Genomic DNA, 12455 nt, shown 5'->3' with positions numbered 1-12455 from the left:
AAAGATATATTTCGACACCATATGTACCATGTTTAAGCGAAAAACTACAAAAAATATTAGTTAAACATGATATGACTCTAGCTGTAAAACCAAAAGAAAAAATAAAACATGAAGTGTTCTCAAAAATGAAGGACCCTATTCCTAAAGAAGAGCAACGCAACGTAGTCTATTCCATCCCATGCAAGGATTGCCAAGATTTGGTATACATTGGCCAAACAGGTAGAATGCTTGGGAAAAGATTGCATGAACATCGAAAATTGATTGAAAAAAATGAACCAAAGTCAGGATTAGCACAACACGCAATAGAAGCGCAACACTGCTTCGATTTCATAAAACCGAGAATTCTCGAAAGGAACTTGAGAGTTCGGGAAACGAGAGAGGCAGCCGAAAACCTACACATACAAATCAGAGGAAAGGAGCGGACAGCGAATCAACAAACCGATATCGGAAAATTAGCTACCTACAACGGTCTCATAGCGAAGCTGAGAGGAGAGACAGTAAACAAACCGACAAGCAGCTGAGTGGAGCAAACTTATGCTGTTTTACTGTTTTTGTAAGTGAAGTGAAGAATGTCTTGTAATTTTAAGAAATGTAATTTAATTTAAAAAGTTCAAAATTTCTAATAAAAAATATTTTTAGACGTCTGATGATGGGTGAAGAGAAGTAACCCGAAACGTTACGTAAAAATAACAAAAAGTTGTTTTACTCACCGAGAAAAATCAATAAGTGATAACATATAACATATTAAAATAGTTTTATTTTTCTGTATTGTTTTCAAAAAAGAAAACCTAGTCCCAGAAATAACTGAAAGTTCATATTTACTTAAAACCAACAAATAAAATGATTTTCTTCATATATTAAATGAATAAAGAATAGGCTTTTAGATTTTTTTTTTCATAAAATCAGGGTATTCAAACACAAATTTTAAGACTTTTTATTATTTTCGTACAGTATTTAGGAAGAAAATCAAATGAACAAAAAATTACTTGTTAGGGCTTGTGATATAGCTCAGTTGGCAAGTCTGTTGTCTCCTGAGCCGATGTCCGCGAGTTTGAGCCCAAGAGCAAACATCGAACACAGTTGTACTGGATAAGTTTTTCAATAACGATCCGCCAACTGCAACGTTGATAAAGTCGCAAATGCCATAAAGATGGTAAAACGACTATAATCGAAACACAAAAAAATTACTTAACATTGATTATTTTTCCGAAGTTCTCATTATTTTGCCTACTGTGTTTGAAGAAGCTATAGAATTTTATGAACAAATTTTATCAAAAAGTATTGAATTTGATACAATCAAACCAAGTCTCAATATATCGAAAGGTTATTACTTTTCTGACCTAAAGTAAAAGAATCAGATGCAAAAAATATGTAAATTTAAACCTCTGATAAATTTGAATATGACCTCTTCAGAAGAATAGAAGTTTCAGCAGAGAGCTCAGGAGATTAAGTGAAGAAATCTCATGCGACTTTATTACCTGTCAGGGTGATTTCCATGTTACACTACCTTTTCTCCAAACACTCGGCATGGAGATTTCTGGATAGATGGCATTTAGCTGAATTTTAAATCTTACAATTGTTTTATTCTAAATGAGGCATATGTTAGTTACACGTCAACGAACTAAAAAAACAGCAAATTTAATAACTCATGAAAAAATCAAGCACCTATTTATTTTTAAAACAAAAATCATTGCATTATTCCTTATTAGTTTCATAACAGTGCCAATCACATTCTTTTTGGATTTTTCATTTAAAAAAAAGATTTTTATAGTAAACACTAGAAGCATAGGGAAATAGGTTTCGAAAATAAGATGTTTACACTTGTCAAAAGTGTTTCCTGATCATTTCCCTTTTCCCCACATCCGCACCAAAATTGTTTTGCTAGGATGCAGAGGTTGTAGCCGTTTGTTACAAAATCTTTGATTTTTTTTGTTGGTGCCGTTTAAATAATTGAGTGAACAAGTCGGGTGTCGATACGACGTCCGCCGGTTGGAGAATCCAGAGGTGAAAAGGGCATACGTTGAACAGCTAGAATCCCGAGCCTCGGAGCTGCCGACAGACGGAACAGTCGAAGAACAGTGGTGTGGAATCAAGAATGCCTTTATCACGACGAGCCATGGTACTCTCGGTAAAGTTTGTGGAAGAAGGAGTGAATGGATGTCGGATGAAACTTGGAGGATGGTCGATGATCGGAGAAAGGCGAAAGTCGGAATTGAGCAGGCATGTACCGGGTCAGCCAAAGCAGCCGCCCGCTTACGATATGCGGAGCTGGAAAAGGCAGTTAAACGAGCTTGTAGACGAGACAAGAGAGCCTGGACAAACTCCCTAGCCGAAGAGGGAGAAAGAGCCGCCGTCAATGGAGATATCCGATTACTTTATGACATTTCTCGCCGCCTCAGTGGTGCAAGGACTAATGCAGGAATACCGCTGAAAGACCGAGCAGGTCAGTTATTGACCGATCGAACAGATCATCTCAAACGATGGACTGAGCACTTCGAACAACTCTTCCGAGTCACGAATAGCGATGGCCAACAGAACCCGCAGCTTGAAGCGCCAACAGTAAGTCGCATAAATGGCGTCAACTCGGAAGCGCCCTCGCTGGCTGAAATAGAAGCGGCAATCAAAAACATGAAATCCAACAAAGCACCTGGGATCGATTGCATCCCTGCTGAAATGCTGAAAGCCGACCCTGCCCTGTCAGCACAAATGTTGCACCGTCTTTTCGCTGACATCTGGGATACTGCAACATTCCCGGCCGACTGGATGCAGGGTATCCTCGTAAAGGTCCCGAAGAAAAGAGACCTGACAGAGTGCGGTAACTGGCGAGGCATAACGTTGATCTGTACAACCCTCAAAGTACTCTGCAAAGTGATCCTGAACAGGATCCAGGAGAAAATTGACGCTACACTCCGACGGCAACAAGCTGGATTCCGATCCGGACGATCATGTGTGGACCACATCACAACGCTACGAATAATACTGGAACAAATCAACGAATTCCAGGACTCTCTTCTGCTGGTTTTCGTTGATTTCGAAAAAGCATTCGACCGACTTTACCATGAAAACATCTGGGCGGCTCTAAGGCGACGAGGGACCCCAGAGAAACTAGTCCATCTCATCGAAGCACAATACGAGGCATTTTCGTGCAAGGTCTTGCACGACGGTGTCTTGTCCGAACCAATCCCGGTAACTGCTGGAGTGAGACAAGGATGTATTTTATCATCGCTACTTTTTCTAATCGTAATGGATGAGATTCTGACTGGATCGATCGACTGTGCACCGAACCGAGGATTGCCGTGGAATCCTTCAACAATGGAGCATCTGAACGACCTTGACTTGGCTGACGATATTGTTTTGCTCGCCCAAACGCAACCGGATATGCAGAGCAAACTCGACGACCTCACCGAAAGCTCCAAGGCAGCAGGTCTCAAAGTCAATGTCGGAAAGACCAAGTCAATGAAGATCAACACAGGAAATCCCTCCAATCTCATGGTAGCTGGGTAACAAGTTGAGAAAGTGGAGTGCTTCCAGTATCTTGGTAGCCAGATAACGCCTGATGGTGGTACCAGGAAAGACATCGAAACCCGAATCAGAAAGGCCCGATTTGCGTTTGCGAGTCTCCGAAACATCTGGCGGTCACGTCAGATCTCTCTACGAACAAAAATCCGAATCTTCAACTCAAACGTCAAATCCGTATTGCTGTACGGGTGCGAAACTTGGTGCACATATGCGGTGACGACGCGAAAACTGCAATTATTTGTAAACCGCTGCCTGCGGAATATCATCCGCGCTTGGTGGCCTGGCAACTGGATCTCGAATGAGGAACTACATCGCCGGTGTCATCAAAGGGCGCTAGAAATCGAGATTCGGGTACGTAAGTGGAGATGGATTGGGCACACGCTGCGAAAAAATGAAAACGAGATTTGCAGAGAGGCGCTAGATTGGAATCCAGAAGGTCATCGAAGAAGAGGCAGACCCAGAAACTCGTGGCGGCGAAGCCTAGCCGCTGAAATCCGAACTGTCGACGAGAATCTTGACTGGGACCAGGTGAAGACGCTGGCTCCGGATCGTCAACAGTGGAGGTCTTTTACCACGGCCCTATGCACCGGAGGATCGGCGCGGGATCATTAAGTTAAGTTAAGTAAGTATTTGTCAACATTGAAATTTCACTTATCCAAACGTTTATTTTTATGATTTCAGCTAGCAGAATTTTTTGTAGTATTTTTTACCCCTAAATGTATCCTTAAATTCAGAAAAAAATAGTTTTAAAAGAACCAGAAATTATTGAAATTTGTGTTTTTAAGCGAAGTGGCCTTTATGGCATCATACATACGTTTTTGTTAGATTTTTTCTTAAAAAAAAAGTTTGTTGCAAGTTACCCCTTTTTCTAAATATAGTGGAAATGGCATGTTTTAAAAAAAATCAAATAACTGAAGAAACCAATAATTTTTCTGACAAAGTCAATTTGATGTCCCATTTACCTTTACATGTTTGATGCATAAAGGGTATGATTATCTGTAAACGTGAGTTTTTAGAAGCCATTGAAGTTGAAAAGTGTTGCATGTTGCCCCAGTTGACGGTATTCAGTGTTTAACCAATTTGTTTGAACTTACTATAAACGTATTTTCTTTTTGAGTTTGACTAAAAACCCAAAGATTGATACAACCACGTTGCCAAAACCCAAGAAAATCTATAATTTTACATCATTCTAGCAAAATTTCATCATATCTGTGTTTTCAATGTTTTTTCACAGAATTCACTAATTTGGGGCCCCGGGTTTTAGTTCGAAATTTTGTATGAAAAAAACGCAAAAAAAATTTCTGAGAATGTAGTTTTTTGGGTTTTCTTGAATATTTTGTGCTGCTAAATAAATTCCTATACATACAACTCTCTTTTTTCTTTAAATTTCTGCACTTGAACCTTTCAAGCTCTAACACGCCAAGATGCTCGAGAGTACACAAAAAAAACCCTATGTCAGAGCTTATTTTGATTCCGGTTTATTTTTAATCATTGTTTTGATTTCAAAACTAAGAATTCAATTGGTTTGTGTTATTCTGCTACTTATCCATTAATCCAAGAACATTTTAAAGCACCGAACATATGTTTAACATCTGTTTATCAACCAATGAGATTCTACCTTTTTCTGAATTGTTCTCATCGCTAGCCCTCCAGCCGGGGACAATGAACTCCAATTAGATGAAAGTAAAATCGGGAACGCGATATCAAACTCAAATGAGAAAGATAAAAAAAACCCACCAGCATAAGCCCCCGAACCCAGGCGTATCTAAATCAATCTAACAGATTGAACGAGCCGAACCAATCTTCTTATTGATTCATGCGCACTCGCACATCATAGCGATTCGTTCCTGAAAGAGAGAAAAAAAAAATCGTCGATAAACGCTGATCGCCGCCTTTTGTGGGCCATAAAATCGAGCGCGCGCGTTTCTTGAACGGTATGGCTGATCTCCCAATAGCTGGGGCTAGCTAAAGCTGAAACTCCCCCTCGCGCTCTCGCCAGGTGGCCAGCCATTTCTATTCCACGCAACGTTCTTCTCAGAAGCGTATTATAGCTTTTCCAGATCACGGGCCGCAGAGCGAAATAAAACCGTAAATGAAAATCACCATCTTTACTCTTTCCATCCCATCACAGTCCTCATACCAGACACACATCAAAGAGATATGTATGAATGTGAGGAGAAAAAGAGAAAAAAACTGACTGGAATATTACCTTAATTAGTTGTCCGTTGTTTCTGTGCTGCTGCTGCTCGAATCGATCGGTTCTACACTATTGATTCTCTTCTCCGGGAACCGTTTCGGTCCAAAAAGAGGCTGCTGCTCAACGAAGTCTGGTAGCTACAAAACAATCACAAGGCAGTTTTGCAAACCAAGTCTCTTGTCTAAGCAGTAGACACACTTCAACAACAGCCACTTTTCTTCAACGAAAGACTTCAATGAATGAATCGGTGACGAAATTCTTCTGCACGCAAATTTCCGCACTATCCGTATCTGGGTTTTTCAGCCGAGAGTCGAGAAATTTCAGTCAGAAAACTTCCGCTAGAAAGTAGTGACCGCCTTGGGGGTTTTGATGGTTCCGATAATTGAATATCGCTGTCGAACACCTTGTAGCACTTTTCAAATTAATACACGGTTGAGCACGGCGGTAAACCAACAACAACAGCAAAAACAAAAACTGACACGGACTGGTCAAAGTTTGTTTACGGTTTATTTTTTATCTTTTCTGTTTTGTTAGGTCCCAGTGATGTTGATGGACCAGGAGGAAAGCTATTTGGGTTAGTCTTCGATTTATAGGCTGTCTTTTAACACACAATTTTAAGCACAATGAGAAAATGGCTCACTGTGACGATAAAACATCCGGTTAAATATTTCCACGAATCGTTTGAGCTGCAAAGGAGAAAAGAAAAGCAAATATTAGGAAAAGCGTGTTTAAATGGTGATAGTATGGAAAAAAACAATCATAGGGTTATGAGAAATCACTGTCCACTTCATTTTTGAAATAAGCGAAGGAATTTTATTACTTTTCTTTCTGAACGTTTTTTGAGAACCTGCCATTCCAAGATAAATATACTATGTTAATAGTCTCATGAAAAAAAAACTTTAAAAAATTCGATGCTTAATTGTCGAACGAATACACAAACATAAATTGTAAAATGTTATTAAGGAAACAGTCCCAACGCTGTGGCACCTGTAGCTTTTTGGCTTTAGCTTTTTGGCTTTAACTTTTTGTCAATTTTTCAAACTCAGGTTCAGTAAAAATGCATAGCTTCTCATCGTGTAAAAATATTTCAAATTTAAAGAGAAACATACAAAACGCTTGTGTCAGAATTCAAACCAATGAGATTGATAATTCAACTATGATTAATCAGGTTTTAAAACCAATTTTGACAAATCACCTACATAATATGCATAATTCAATTGTATAAAGATAAGATAAAATCTAAATGTAAATATGGATCAAAAACTAAAGCGACAGTTTAAATAAATGATTTTAAACTAAAATTCATTGAACGATGAACTACAGCGGCTTTTGTGTAGTGGTTAGAGTTCAAGTTATCTACGCCAATGTTCATGAGATCGAATTTCAGTCATGGCATTCATAATATTTTTTTCTGTGGGTTGATGGTTTCAGCATTTGTAAGATGCTTGAATCATATCCTCGAGAGATGTACGCTAACTGTTGAGGAAAATCAAGATCTCTTCAGTGAAACTTCAGTTTCTTAAGTTTCACAGCGATCCTAAATGTATGTTTTTGTTTAAAAAACACCAAGATTTTTTAAATAGAAACAATTTATTACTTAAAACCTTTTTATTATTAAAATAATGTTATTTTATTCCAGTATCGGCAAATGGATTTCTTAGATTATTGTATTGTTAAATATAAAAAGGTCACGTTTATGGGTTTTTTTTTATTCATATGATGAAATACTCCAAAAAATACTTACAATTTCTACTCGAATGATGAAATGGTAAAGTAAGAAATGTATTCGAAAAAATGCAACACTTGGTTTTTTGTTATATGATTTTAATCGCCGTAATTTTGTATGATTATAATTGTAACGGCATGTGCGGCGGAATGAAAACTAGAGAGAATTTATTTTATAGAAATTTGAAAGAAAGGTGGATAGACAGGCATAAGTGCGCCAATAGGAGAAAGCTTGATAGGTGTTGAAATTTCAGGCTAGAGGGCATGTTGATGAAAAGCTCCCATGAATTGGTCCCGCCTTTGCTCTACACAGCAGAAATTATTTCCTGTAAAATGACGCAAATGTTCTGTAACAAAAAGGAGCAGGACATTTACCTTAATTTTACAGGTCGAAAACATGATTACGTGACATTTAATTTTTAGTGTACAAGTTTTTTACAGGACATTTGCTGTAATAATAAATGAAACTTCGTTAACTTTCAAGGAAAACAATTTTAAATTACAGGTTTTGAAAACTACAGGTGAATTATTTTAAAGGTTGCAGTTTAATGTAATGTTTAAGTGTTCAAATGGAGAATTAAATGACTTAACTTTTTGGACCATTCATTCAAGAACTTTGTTGAAGGCTGCAACACGATTGGATTTATGGTTCAAGAGATATTTTGGGTTCAATTTGGGTTAAAACCTTTTGAAAATTTAAAAAAATACTGTATTTTGCAGAATTGGGATGCATTAACAAAAGGAAAACTTGCTAACTTTTTACTCTGGAGAAAAAATTCCTCGCGATCTTCGGTAAAGTATATCATTGAATTATAATCTTCAACAGCTTTTCCAAAAAAGTGCACAAATTAAACAAATAAATTTTTACCTGTTTTACAAAGTTAACTCGAAAACAAAAGCTGCTAGAAAAAAAATAGTTTAAATCAGCTCTGAAGTTCTTTCAAATGCAAATATAAATTTTGTGGCCTTATGTAATGCATACTATGAACCAACTTTTCCAGACCAAGACTTTTGTTGATTACGTTTATTGTTTTCTTGAAGTTTAATCTTCAAGATATCTAAAAACTTAGAATTTAATCGAGGCTATGGTAAATTCATCAGATTGCCTCCTTCAGCAAAAAAAACAACATATTTGACTTTTTATAACTTCACCACAGTTTTCGAGTAATGGCACAATTCCAGATCCCATTAAAACAGAATATCAACTTTGTGAGACTTATGGAAGTTCTTTGCATGAAAAATGGTCGCATGTGACAGCTACACATTTATCCATTCATTGCGTCATTTGTGATGTAACACAGACTGATTTGCAGCTTCCACAGAACCTCTTTTGAATTTTGTTTTTCCTTGTTTATCTACGGGACATCTATGTAATAATTTTCTACCTGAAAACCTGCCAAGTGCCGGCTAAAAAGTGCATCTTCTGGCCATTACTAATTTTTTCAAAACATTTTCTCGCTACCGGTACGAATATTTTGCGCACGATTTGACCACCGTATTTCGCTTATTTTACCGGTGGGCAGCTTTTTTTCCTTGCCGAAATGAAGTCCGGTCCTAGTTTTAAAGCTTTAACCCTTTCCTTCCCATGGTAGCACAGGTGATCCACAACTTTGCACAGCTTGCATTTTAACTGGGCGCTTTGGATCAACACCATTTTCTCACCGAATGTGTAGGTATAAGTGAAGAATAATTGCACAAAATTTGAAGAGAATCGATTCACTAGTTTTCGTTCGGCAGAGCAAAAGCTGCACAAAAGTCGGATTTTTTTCGAGTTTAAATCAATCAACTTGACGAGTTTTCATAATTATCCACAAATAAAAATACTGACGTGCAGAAGATTGCCCAAGCAAGCAGAATCAAATGATGGTTTACTTAGATTCCAACCAAAACATATAAATTTTCGAATAAGTAAAGTGGATCACTGGTGATACACTGGGAACAAAACGTACCTACTTTTGCTCTTTTGCATCTTCCTCATCAATCTCATCAATACTCAGGAAAATCATCCCGTCAAAAACAATGTTCGCTTCAGGATAGTTATTTCATCCGCTAAATGACCATATGTCTCAAAATATTTGTAAAAATTCGTTATTTTTTCCGAAAAACAGCATGTTTTGTTTTTCTAGCGCAAACTATCATGGCGGCCATTGATCAAGCCAAAAATAAAAATTTCAAGAAATTACATTATTGGACTTCTGAGGGATGAGTATACCAAAGAAATATTTTACAAAATAGGATCGTTTTAGTTTGTGATCAATGAGGTGATGAAATTCCATGTATTTTGCAATTGTTTCTTGTTTTTCATTTGCACCCTATGTGTTGTTATCTTCCCAATGGAGCATATCTGATCCACCTCAAAACCCAAAATTATCAACTGGATCATTGAAGTAGCCTAAAATTATGCATCTTTTGTTCTAGAACTTCCTTTGTAAATCAATATTTCTATTTTTAAAACGTGAAAAACCTCGTGAGAAGTAAAGGGTTTAGCTTAACAAAGTTCAATTTTTTTGTTTTTCATCCCCCTTCCGATTAAAATTTTTGGAAAGCGCTTGATAAATCCTCTACCTGCGCTTGATAAATTCCTGACCTCAGCTAGTAGGAACATGCAGTGTAAATTCCTTACCTTCTTGGATTCAATCATCTTTTATTTTATTCAAATTTTATTTATTTATTTATTTATTTATTTGACTTTATTCAGTAACGTAAGAATGAAATTCTTTTTAATTGTTACATTTTGTTTTTTTGTAGAACTAAGTGTGATTCTGATGTCTTCATGACGTGTGGTAATAATAAATTTTTTAATGAAAAGAAAAAAAATATGAAAAGTGAAATTTACGAACTTAAATTAAAGTGCTCAATCAATTTATTTTTGAAGGATGTTTTCGATTTTTCTAAAGTGAGTGAATTAGGTAGAGAGTTCCAGTAGGTTACACCCCTTACAAAAAAGCTGTGACCATACAATATAGTCCGATGACGTGGTAATAGAAATTTAATAAACCTAGTACTTCTTAATTTGATTAATTTGTTATATAAATACTGTGGCTCTTTAGTATGAATTAACTTGAACAGAAATAAACAACATCTTACTTTAGGAAAATTTTCAAACGAGCTACCGATTAGGCGGGTTTGTAGGTGTGACACGTGATCGTAACGGTTAATATCATAAACAAATCTAACACAGGAATTGAGTGCTACCCGGAGCCTGTTCAAGCGTTTTGAGAAATTTGAAAAAGTAAGAAATCGCAAGATATAAAATGCGGAAAAATTAGGCTTTTGAAAAGTTTTAATTTCAATTCTGTGCTAAGAAAATTAGCTTTTAAATTAAGTGATTTTAGAGAAGCATAAACTTTACCACATTGCTGCATAACATGAGCATCCCAATTAAAATTTGACTGTATTTTGAAGCCTAAACTGGTAGCTTGGGGTACAGATTGGATGGGAGTATTATTTATTGATAGTGATATATTCGATAAATTACTGCCGTTCAATATCAAGGCTTGTGTTTTACTAGCATTTAAACGAAGGGCATTTCGCATAGACCAAGCAAAAATATGTTGCAAGTCCAAATTTAATCGCACATTGATAGTTTCTTCACTTAGATTAGAACATTCGAAATATAATTGAACGTCATCTGCGAAAATGTGAATTTTGCAATGTTTTAGAACATTTGGTAAATCATTTATATACATCGTAAAGAGAATCGGACCCAGAATAGAACCTTGAGGTACCCCTGATGTGATTGGTGAGAAAGTAGAGTGCTGTTGATTATTGAACACTGACTGACTCACTGTTAGATACTCAAGAACTCCTTGGACGATTTACCATATGAACATTGGTCAAATAGTAGATTACCAGTTGTGTCTGGATTTCCTACTGGGATCTTCTTAGATTTTTCTCGATCCTGCCCAAAAACGTTGATCAGCTTCTATATTGGACGGTACCTCAAAGACCACTTTTGTACATGTAAATATTACATTACTATTTACTAGGTATCTTCACTGAAAATTTCTATTCCATGTATGCATCCAAATATGATTTACAAAATAAAGTGAAGCATTTTTTGAATACACTCCTTATTGCAATAATAAATTGTTTATCGACATTTTCAAATACTGCAATATTACTAGTCGGGTTGTTTATAATCAGGTTCAAATCTTTAAGAAATTAAAAAAATAAAGTAGTTTTCTTGTGTATATCTACATAGCTAATTTTGCATTTTTTTTACGAACTTGGGCACAAATTCGTTAGTAAATCTTTTCCAAATTTTTAAATTCATTGTATAGTTAATTTCAACAAAGTTTGTTTCTATTTTTCAACTTTAACGTAAAGAAGCTCTGAGACTGCTGAGTAACTTTTTTGTTGATATTATTCTTTTTGATAATGCATTACCATGGAACCACTTTGATAGAATCTTTGTTTTTAATTTAGAAGCTTTGCTCAACTCAAAACTAGTAAAAATATAATTGATGAATTCATTCCTGAAGCCTATTATAGGTAGAGACGTATTAAAATTTAAAAATTTATACAATAGCAGACTTGTTAAATACATAAACTGAAGGCTTATCATTTCTGGTGTGTTTCAATGTAGATCATGCTAGAGAATGCTGAAATATGCTGAAATATGCGCTTTATGCTTTTATACTTATTCCAGATTTTTTAGATATATCCTAGCTTACCCGTAAACTCAATAAAAATGGAAATTTTGCCAGGTTTGTTCACGCTTTTTGCTAAATCAAATGAAAAACTCAAATTTCTTTCAAAAAAGTTTTAGTTTCTGTGTTCAAAATCGATTTTTAAAAATTTAAATCAATTTTTTTTCATCTTCATAAACAAATGGAACGCTGCTGATGTGATTCGATGAAAAATTTGAACTCCAAGTAAATTTTCTTTCACTTTCCTCTTGTACGATTTGGAATAATGCCTGGATTTGTACAGATTTGTTCATTTTTTCCGAATTTTTCAAAAATTTACCAAAATTGCTTGGTTTTGTGAATATGTGTGGTAGAAAGTATGA

General features: G+C 36.0%; 1 protein-coding gene across 1 annotated transcript in view; it reads right to left on the bottom strand.

Moving 5' to 3' along the window:
* LOC129758233 (serine proteinase stubble) overlaps positions 1 to 12455 on the bottom strand; it is a 617997-nt gene that overhangs the window by 586476 nt on the left and 19066 nt on the right. Inside the window, exon 2 of the mRNA XM_055755703.1 lies at positions 5729 to 6402. The gene's annotated coding sequence lies outside the window, so the exon portion shown is untranslated. The remainder of the gene's footprint in view (positions 1 to 5728; positions 6403 to 12455) is intronic.

This window comes from Uranotaenia lowii, chromosome 3 (assembly GCF_029784155.1).
Source record: "Uranotaenia lowii strain MFRU-FL chromosome 3, ASM2978415v1, whole genome shotgun sequence".
NCBI lineage: Eukaryota > Metazoa > Arthropoda > Insecta > Diptera > Culicidae > Uranotaenia > Uranotaenia lowii.
Note: the sequence above shows the minus strand (reverse complement) of the source record. Positions and strands in the feature narration are given on the sequence as shown.